Source organism: Dipteris shenzhenensis, chromosome 7 (assembly GCF_047967505.1).
Source record: "Dipteris shenzhenensis isolate YYH24624 ecotype China chromosome 7, Dip_SZ_1.0, whole genome shotgun sequence".
NCBI lineage: Eukaryota > Viridiplantae > Streptophyta > Polypodiopsida > Gleicheniales > Dipteridaceae > Dipteris > Dipteris shenzhenensis.
Genome location: NC_141602.1, coordinates 5,020,661 through 5,030,916, shown reverse-complemented (window position 1 = coordinate 5,030,916; position 10,256 = coordinate 5,020,661). Strand labels below are relative to the sequence as shown.

General features: G+C 40.2%; 1 pseudogene; it reads right to left on the bottom strand.

Moving 5' to 3' along the window:
- Positions 1-277: 277 nt before the first annotated feature.
- Positions 278-10,256, bottom strand: part of LOC147899848 (uncharacterized) — a 31,127-nt pseudogene continuing 21,148 nt past the window's right edge.

Genomic DNA, 10,256 nt, shown 5'->3' with positions numbered 1-10,256 from the left:
ATTGTTTACACCTTAAAGCTATTCCATTTGTTAAAGAATAGCCCGACACATAATGAAACTCACATGAATTAGGCATAGCTTTACAATCCCAATTCCTACTTCTGTCCACATCACCTTCCTTGATTTCCCAAAACACTCGAGTAACGGGTCGAGCCCCTTCAGACAATGTCTCTCTTAGAAATAACACCACTTCCTTTGCACATTGGAGCTTGCACCATTTGACTTTAGTTGCTCATGAGTGAGATGTCTTTAAAGAACAGCCCATGCACCATCCTGTTCACCCTTGCCATGTCCTAAACCAAAAAAATTGTGTCATTTTCATTCCTGTCATTGTGCCATATCGAGCAACGAAGTAAAACGGCCTCTTTGCTTTGAACTGTGACGTTGCTCCATCTGACCACACCCAATGTTCATTGACCTGAATGCCTTGATCTTTCAGCCATTTATAATGGAGCATAAAGTAATGCTGAACAAAAAGAGTGTCATGCATCCTATCATCGGATATATAAAAGTGATAGTATTTGTGGATGATGCCTACGATATGCACATACATAATTTGGACAAAGATTATAACTTGGTTGGAGTGCCAATGCATGCATTGAATCTCGTTTTGTTCTTTGAAAGTGTGGTTTTCTGCAAAATCCACAACAGATACCACCACTTCTTTGGGGAAGCGAACAAGACACTCCTTGAATTGCTCTGCCTACCATCTGTAGACAAAGTTATGCTTTATAAACTTGTTCAAGTGGTCCTTAAACATTACCAAAAGCTCCCTGCATTGCGTCTATTTGAATAAAAGAAATTTCCTTTTTTTCTTTTTTCCATCAACTGTAATTCCAACTTGGACATCCTCAAATATCTTTACGGACACTGTACGTGCAGTAAATGATTCCTCCCTTGGGCAACATGCCATTTTTTGTGCTCCACATGAAGAGCATTGTCCCATCAAGCACTTAAGGGTATGGTAGCTAGCATAGATTGCTTTTGGGCAAAGGATAGATTCCCAAAGGACAGTTATGCCTACAAAGGTTTTCACACGTGCGTTGCAACTATCAGCTAAACCACAAATTTCACATCTACATTGCACTCTGCTCCATGCACACTAGGAGAGACCTATCATAAGTGGTTTACAACATCCTTCAAAAAAGGCATCTGCACATGTGTGATGTAGCAACAAGTGTACCGAACCTTAAGCTTGTGCACAAAGTAAGGCTTCAACTTCTCAAAGGCCCTTTGGTGAATATGTACCTCTAGGTGGCTCTGCTTGAAGATAAGAAAGAACTCCACCTACATTAAACATATTAGTTATTTAGTACTAGTTAAGCATATTAGTTTGTTAGTACTCGTTAAAATGATTGGAAAACATTAATAGATAGGGAGTTTCAAGTTTGCCTATGACAAGCAAAACTTATGAAAGGGATACTTGTCTTGTTGTTGTATGTATTGGGCAAAAGAATACCTACCATTGTTTTGTTAGTGAGCAGGTGCAGTTGGGAAGGTACCACTATGCTAGTGCCTCCAACAAGCACACGAGTAGCTACTGTTCTATCATGCAAATTGAATATCTGTAACCTAAATTAAGTGCCATGTACTGAGTGAAAACACGTACTCAATCAATGTAGCTAATGAGAGCATCTGAATCGTAAGTTATTTTTTATAAGCATTAAATCTTGAGTGCATTGTGTTCCATCCAATGATGTTTAATCTAGTCACCTTTGGAGACGTATAGATAAACCCTTTAGTGGCAAGCAGTTGCAATTGGGGAAGTGCCACTATGCTAGTGCGTCCAACAAGCGCACGAGTGGCTACTCTTATATCATGCAAATTGAATATCTGTAACCTGAATTAAGTGCCACATATTGAGTGAAAACAAGTACTTAATCAATGTAGCTGATGAAAACATCTTGTAAGTTTTTTTTAAAAATAAGTGTTGAATCTTAAGTGCACCATGTTCCATCCAATGATGTTTAATCTGGTCACCTTTGGAGATGTATAGCAGATAAACCCTTTAGTGGCAAGCAGTTGCACTTGGGAAGTACCACTATGCTAGTGCCTCTCCAACAAGCATGTGAGTGGCTACTATTCCATCATGCAAATTGAATATCTGTAACCTGAATTAAGTGCCATGTACTGAGTGAAAACATGTACTCAATCAATGTAGCTGATGAAAGCATCTCGTAAGTTTTTTTAAAAATAAGCGTTGAATCTTGAGTGAACCCTGGTCCATCCAATGATGTTTAATCTGGTCACCTTTGGAGATGTACAAATAAACCCTTTAGTGGCAAGCAGTTGCAGTTGGGAAGTACCACTATGCTAGTGCCTCCAACAAGTGGTGGCTTCCACTCAAAAAATTGCCTCACTTAGTGGCAACAAGTGGTAGCTTCCACTAAAAGAATTGCCTACTACATGGTCGCTACCGCACAATCACATGGTAGCTATCACATATGGATTCAATGGATTGGTAGCTCTCTTGGCATTGTTGCTAGTGGTAGCAACTGATAGCTAATGGTGGCAATTGGTAGCAAGTACTACCAAGAGCTACGTTTCTATTACTCTAGGCAGCAAGTGGTGTGTTTCTATTGCTCCTACTTTAGTAGTAGCAAGTGGGAGCTTGCACTAAAATAATTGCATGCTCTTTGTTTGTGGTAGCAAATGGTATCTTCTAGTCAAGCAATTGACCACCACCCATGGTAATGGGGTAGTAATGGGTGCCTAATGACAGTAGCTATCATGCCAATTGGTGGTGGCTACCACTTGCTACACAACACTTCAAAAAGAAAAGGATGACAGAATGATGGTAGAGGCCAATGGCCAAAAAACAGTTGAAATTGGCAAGGAGCTTGAGATAAAGCTTCAGTAGAGATGGAGGAATCCCTTGCCACCAAACACTCTCGAAATGATATGCTATAGGCTGACAATGATGCTCTCCAAAGATAGGCGACCATGGATCAGCAACAATATGCAAGGTTGTAGGAAGAGAAGCTGGCTCTAGAAGCTCGAGTGGCCCAATAGGCCCAATAGATCGAGCGCCTCCATGCACTAATCTAGTAGAGGCAAATGCAGATTATCCACCTTCAAGAAGATCTCTAGGCTACATGAACAATTACTCCTTCGCAAGACCCCGACAAGTTCCACAAGCGATTACTAAATGCCTCCACACATGCATCTTCACTAGCATTCACTATCTGCATAGTTGAAGACACCTACAACTTCTCCTCCACACTATCTCGATGCTGTCATATAGCATGATATCGATTTTGAACACCCACTCTCTACCAATGACCTAGACACACTTCTTTGCCACCGTAATAACCTAATGGCCCATCCTATCATAGCTATGGCATATTTTCATCAATATATTTGTCCTCCAAGATTATGTTGATATTCTAACACTTGCATACCACCCCATAGTATATAATTTATGGCATGGGTGCGAGTTATCCAAGACTCATCCATTTTTCCAATGAGAGCCCTATGCTAGAATTTCTTAAGCCCAATGACCTATAGGACCTACCTTGCAACCCATAGATATTGGCTAGAAGCCTCAAGTGGCTGCAACTGTATGGCCGAGGGGATGCCGAATTTTGTCTTCAATCACTTTTTGCAAACAACAATGAGTGTTATCCCCCTATCGGCATCATAGTCCTATATAGTAATATCCTTGAAGCTATTTAGAACATAATTCAAACTTGTATTAGCCAATTTGATGATTTGCACATAGCATACCCAATGGCTCTACATGAAGTAGATGCTGATACAGCATTGGCTCTATTTAATTCTTCTTGCCCACAGCCCCCACCTTCTAATCCTAATAGTTCAGCTAATCTAGACCCCACTTCTACTATCACTAGCTGACCCCTCACAACCATACACCTTTTGAATCCTAACACTTCACCTAATCTAGACCCCACTTCTACTATTACTAGCTGACCCCTCACAACCATCCACCTCATAGTACACCATAGCACCACCAACACGCAGTAGTAGTAGTTCAGATTGGAGGGTCCAGATGACATGGGTACCAACACTTGGTGTAAAATTCGTAATCCCATGCTCTTCTCGGATGTCAAATGTCCCTATGAGGAGGAGTAGTAGGAAGAAGTCAGTGAGCACTCACACAAACAGGAGAAGTAGCCTCAAGAGCTCACACTTGGCCATGCAACCTGGTATGAGGCCATCTCCTCATTTTGGGTTATTGATGACATGGCATATGTAATTCAATGGAAGGTAAGCTCCAAAGCTTCCACCTTACTCAAAAGGACAGTATGGAAGTCCGATGATCCAACGAAGTTTCAAAAAATGGCAAAGGAAAAATCTTTGATCTACAAGAGGGGGCTAATGGAGGCTAGATCCTACTCAAGTGCCCACTATGGATGTTGCAGCAGGACTTTAGCCTCAGTGAAGAGTTCCTTTTTTGAAGCATGATGCTTTTTGGCATACTTACTATCACCATTGATTGATGTGTCAATCCTATGTACATGCCATTGCACCCAAGATGACCTTGGCCCAATTTCAAAATATGTGAGTCTCAGATCTGAATATCACATACAATTTTCCTAAGCTCAACTTTCTAGAAGTGGGATCCTCTTATGCCTTGGTAGCTTAGATGGAGGAATCCCATAATACTTTTGCCTCGGTGTTGGATCCAAGAGTAGTTGTGGTCATGATGCATTTTTTCTCGCTACTTATATCATTTTGTTGAGGGACATTTGTAATAGGTAGAGATTTATTTTGAGATCCACCTATTGAAATAAACAAGGTATCATTGAGAAATACAATGAAAACTCCCTAAAGACAACATTCCATTTTTGAACTTATTGCAAACAAAGATCATAGTGAATAGTATTGCTATATATGCATTCCATTACGGATCTCACTTGGAAGCAATCGGTTTGCATTGTCTGACAGGTGCTGCCAAGCATTTCAATTGATGAAAGTGAAGATGAGCTCCATGCTAGTGCTCAATCTTCCAGAGTTTGATAAGCCTTTTGACATACACATTGATGCTTTGGACTATAAATTGGAGGAGTTCTAATGCAAGATGGCCACTCGGTGGCCTTTTAATCTCAGAAACTAGATAATGTACAAAGACGGTGGACCACTCATGAAAAGGAGATGCTAGTGTGGTGATCGAGTGTCTTTGTAAATGGAGGCACTATTTATAGGATAAACCCATGAAGTTGTTCATAGTAGACAATATTTCTTTGAAGTACTTTCAAACACAACCTAAGCTTTCAAAAAAGCAAACTCAGTGGCAAGACCTCCTTGCAGAATTCGATATCACGATTTAACACAAAGCAGGTAAGCAAAATGCAATGCCGATGCCTTAAGCCATAAAGTAGAATTGATGCACCATTTGCATAGTAACAAGTACCTTGAAAGAATCTATTAAGGCAGCTTCTACCCAAGACCTGGACTTAGAGGCAATCATAAAGTATATCAAGGAGGAAAAGGAAGCTTAGGGAATGTACTAGGTTGAAGGACTCCTCTATGTAGAAGAAAATAGGATTTATGTCCCCAACAATGAGGATTCAAAGAAGACACTCTTGTGGGAGTTCCACGACAACAAATTGATGATGCATCTAGATCATAATAAAATGTACAAAAAGTTAAAATGCCATTTTTTCTAGTTGGCTACGAGAGATGATGTCGTGGAATATGTCCGCAACTATTCGACCTGTCAATTTGTGAAATCAGAGTGCTAGAAGAAAGCAGGTTTTCTTCACTCACTGTCATTCCCATCTTGACCTTGGGATGTTGTGAGTATGGACCTCATCATGTCTCTACCATCTTCTCATGGATACACAACAATTTCATGGTGGTGGCTTACTTCTCAAAGCAAGTGCATTTTGTTCCTGCAAAAGAATTAATAACCACCAAGGACATAGCACAATTATACTTTTAGCATGTGTTCAAGTACCATGGCTTGCCCTTGGCTATTGTGTTAGATTGTGATCCTCACTTTCTTAGTGATATGTGGTGGGAGCTTTTCAAGATTCTAGAGACCGAGCTCAAATTTTCCTCTTCATACCACATCGAGGCTGATGGGCATATGAAAAAAGTGAATAAGACCACAGAGGATTATCTTTGCAACTATGTTCAAGTGGACCAAAATAATTGGGCTTTGCACCTTGATATACTTGAGTTCCACTATCATAAATCCATCCACATTAGCACTGAGATTACCAAAAATTGAGCGAGGAAAAGTGAGCGAACCAAAAGAAACAATAAAGACAAAACAATAATAGATTGACAAATAGTAGCAAAAATATCTAAGTTCTCCAAAAGTCCATGAGAGAGTTGGATATATGTCATTGCCAAGGCATCATTAAGTAAAGACACACCCTATCTTTACTTAATTTTCCTCGTTCACTTTTTGGTAATCCTCCATAATCAAGTTCTCTCTCTCTACCATTATAAGTGAAATCACCGATGAAATCTTCCACACAAGTCAAAAGCTTCTTAGGACTCCTTGGATGGAATAGTCCACATTACATGAATGTGCAAATACTTGGTTTTTGAAACTCTATTCACTCATGGAACAAAACCCATGTTTTAGTGTTTGAAAAAACATCTCTCCCTAATGACTCACTCTTATATCCCACCAATCCAACAAAATTTAAAGAATAAGTACATCCCTTTTTTTAAAATGAATTAAATTCCAAAACAAATCAAAATTTGATTATGTAATCCATAGTAAATGGCAAAATAGACAACGAATTGACATGGTCCCGAGATTAGGTAAACTTTCCTCTAGATCTCATGCAGCAAATTGGCTAAATTTAATAAAAATTCACATTTTTATGCATGAAATTTTACTACATGGTGCAAAAGGTCACAATAATCATCTAAATCATGCCTTGCCATTCGTTTAGATATGTAACATAACCCCATTTGGAGTTGTAAATAAAAGATATAGGACATCAAAATTCTCATGTTTTGGGTTAATGCGCTCCCTATTTTTGCCCAAAACATGAGAATCTCAATGTCCTGCATCTTTTGATTTACAAATCCAAATGGGGTCATGTTACATATCAAAACGAATGTCAAGGCATGATTTAGATGATTATCATGACCTTTTGCACCATTTAGTAAAATTTCATTCATCAAAATATGAATTTAATGGAACTTTTACCATTTGTTTGCATGAGATTTAGAGCAAGGCTACTCTTGGTAGCCAAATCATTTCTATGCAAGTTCTCTCATGAGAATGCATAATACTATCAATAATGTAGACTTGCAAGCTTATGTTATAATCATCTTCAAAATTGTGGTAATATTATAAAGCTTTATTAATAATGATGAGTGAGAGTGCTCTCAATGGAAGCAAGAACGGGAGAGGGAGAGAGAGAAACAGAGAGCCACACAAGTTTTGGTGGGTGCAGAACCACCCTAATCTTCTTTTTCATTCATTTATATATGTATTTGAGTATTGTACCTGACCTCAATGTGTTTGGTCTTTGCATGAAAGACCGGATTCCGTGCTAGCTGAATAGCACTCATGGAATCACTATGCAATGTCGGTACACCTGTATGAATCCCCAAATCTCTCACTAGACGATCAAGCCATATAGCCTCCTTGCAACCCTCTGTGGCTGCAACATACTCAGCCTTTGTGGTAGACAAAGCAATGCACTTCTATGCACAAGACATCCACGACACTACACCACCTACAAAGGTGAACACATAACCAGAAGTGGATCTACTATCCACATGCCCTGCATAGTCTGAATCTATGTACCCAAGTACATGCATGTCTCCTCTACCAAAGCAGATGCACATCTCCTTGGTACCCTTCATATACCTCATGATGCACTTAACTGCCTCCCAATGCCTCTTTCTTGGATTAGCCATATACCGGCTAACAACTCCCACTGCAAATGCAATGTCTGGTCTAGTAGCTATCATAGCATACATAAGACTCCCAACTGTTGATGCATAAGGAACCTTGGCCCTTTCCTCATCTGATTTGGGACTATTTGTATGACTCAGTTTCACATATGGAGGCAATGGAGTATTCACTGCCTTCCCCCCCTCCATATTGAAATGCTACAATACTTTTGTAACATACTCTTTTTGTGAAAGACAAAGGAGTTTCCTACTCTGATCACACGTGATGTGCATACCAAGAATATGACCTGCAAGTCCCAAATCCTTCATATCAAAGGCCTCATGCAACTTGGCCTTTAATGCATCTAGCTCATAAGTATTCTTGCTAGCCAATAGCATATCATCCACATATAGTGCGAACATTATCAAGCTATTATCCTTAGCCCTTTTAGTATAGAGGCAGTGATCAATTTCACTCCTTCTAAAACCTTGGGACCAAATGAAAGCATCAAACTTCTGATACCATTCTCTAGGCGCTTGCTTAAGACCATAGAGACTCTTCTTCAGCTTGCAAACTAAATGCTCTTTGCCCTTTTCTTCAAAGCCTTATGGTTGCACCATGTAAATTTCCTCATGCAAATCCCCATGCAAGAAAGCTGTCTTGACATCCATCTGCATAAGCTCCATATCCTCTAATGCCACTAGTCCAAGCATGCATCTAAGTGTGGTCATCTTCACAACCGGAGAGAATATCTCATCAAAGTCCACACCCTTCTCTTGCTTGAACCCTTTAGCGACCAAACGGGCCTTGTACCTAGGCACATCATCACCTGTGACCTTCATTTTGTAGACCCATTTACATGGCAATGCTTTCTTTCCATGTGGCAAAGAAACCAAGTCCCAAGTCTTATTCTTCATAAGTGAACTCATCTCTGATTGCATAGCATACTCCCACTTGCATTGATCCTCGTGCATCATAGCCTCTCTGTAGCAAGAAGGCTCCCCGCAATCAGTAAGCATCACATAGTCTACCCCCCGAACAAACCTATCAAGCGGTCTAGACACTCTAGATGATCTTCTCAAGGGCATTTTAGCCTGCTGTCCCACCTGCATATCAGCCACATTTGGCTCATCATTTCCACCAATAGATGATCCATCATCTACCCTTGATTGTATACCTGTGGGAGTACTTGGTGGTACCATTTCTTGCACATTGGTGTATGGACAGCTTGCTGTCTATCAACTTATGTAGGTGGATTCACATCCTGGAAAGTGATTCTCCTCATTTCCACATCCCTCATGGTTGCCTTATGCATCTTCTTCTCATTGAAGACTACATCATGGCTGCATATGATCTTCTTTGCTTCTGGATCCCAGAGACGATAGCCCCTCTCCACTTTCACCATAACCTAGAAAGATGCATTTCCTAGACTTAGGATCTAGCTTCTTTCGAAGCTCTTTTGGCACATGTGCATATGCCTCACACCCAAATATACACAAATGAGAGTAAGAGGGCTTCTTGCCACTCCATGCCTCTTCAAGAATACCACTATCCAAACTCTTACTAGGTGATCTATTGATTACATACACTACAGTCTTCATTGCCTCAGCCCAAAAACCACCATAAAGACTTGCATTGGAAAGCATGCATTGCAACCTTTCTTGAATGGTACAGTTCATCTTTTCTGCAACTGGATTTTGCTCTAGAGTACGAGGGGATGTGAGCTCCCTCTTAATCCCACGTGTATCACAGAAATGATGAAAGCCATGAGAGAGATACTCTCCATCATTGTCAGTCCGTAGGTATTTAAGCGTTCTACCTAACTGATTCTCAACCAAGGCCAGCCATTTCTAAAATACTTGGAACACATCATTCTTCTGAGCTATAGCATAAGCCCACACTTTCCTAGTTGCATCATCAATGAATGTCACATAGTATTCAGCCTCGCCTAATGACTATGTAGGCATGGGACCACATACGTCTGAATGTACCAAATCAAGATTTTCAAACTCTTTCTTTCCCCTTCTTTTATGGGCTGATTTAGTCTGCTTCCCATAGAGACAGTGCTTACAAAATTCAAAATCAGAGAAACTCAAATGCGGTACATAACCCAAACGGCATAAGAGTTTCATTCCATTCTAGCTCATGTGCCCCAACCTGCAATGCCACAAAGAAGTGTTTGGCTGCTCGGTTATTGCAACAACATGATCAAATACCCTTGATACATCTAAGGGATACAAAGTCGCACACTTGGCACCCCTAGCCAAAAGCATAGAGCCCTTCTGAATTTTCCAACTCTGAAAGCCAAAAGTGGTGTGAAAACCAGCATCATCTAGCTGACCCACTGAAATAAGACGCTTGGTCAACTTAGGCACATGTCTCACATGTTTCAAAATAAATGTAGACCCATTTGCAAAAGAAAACT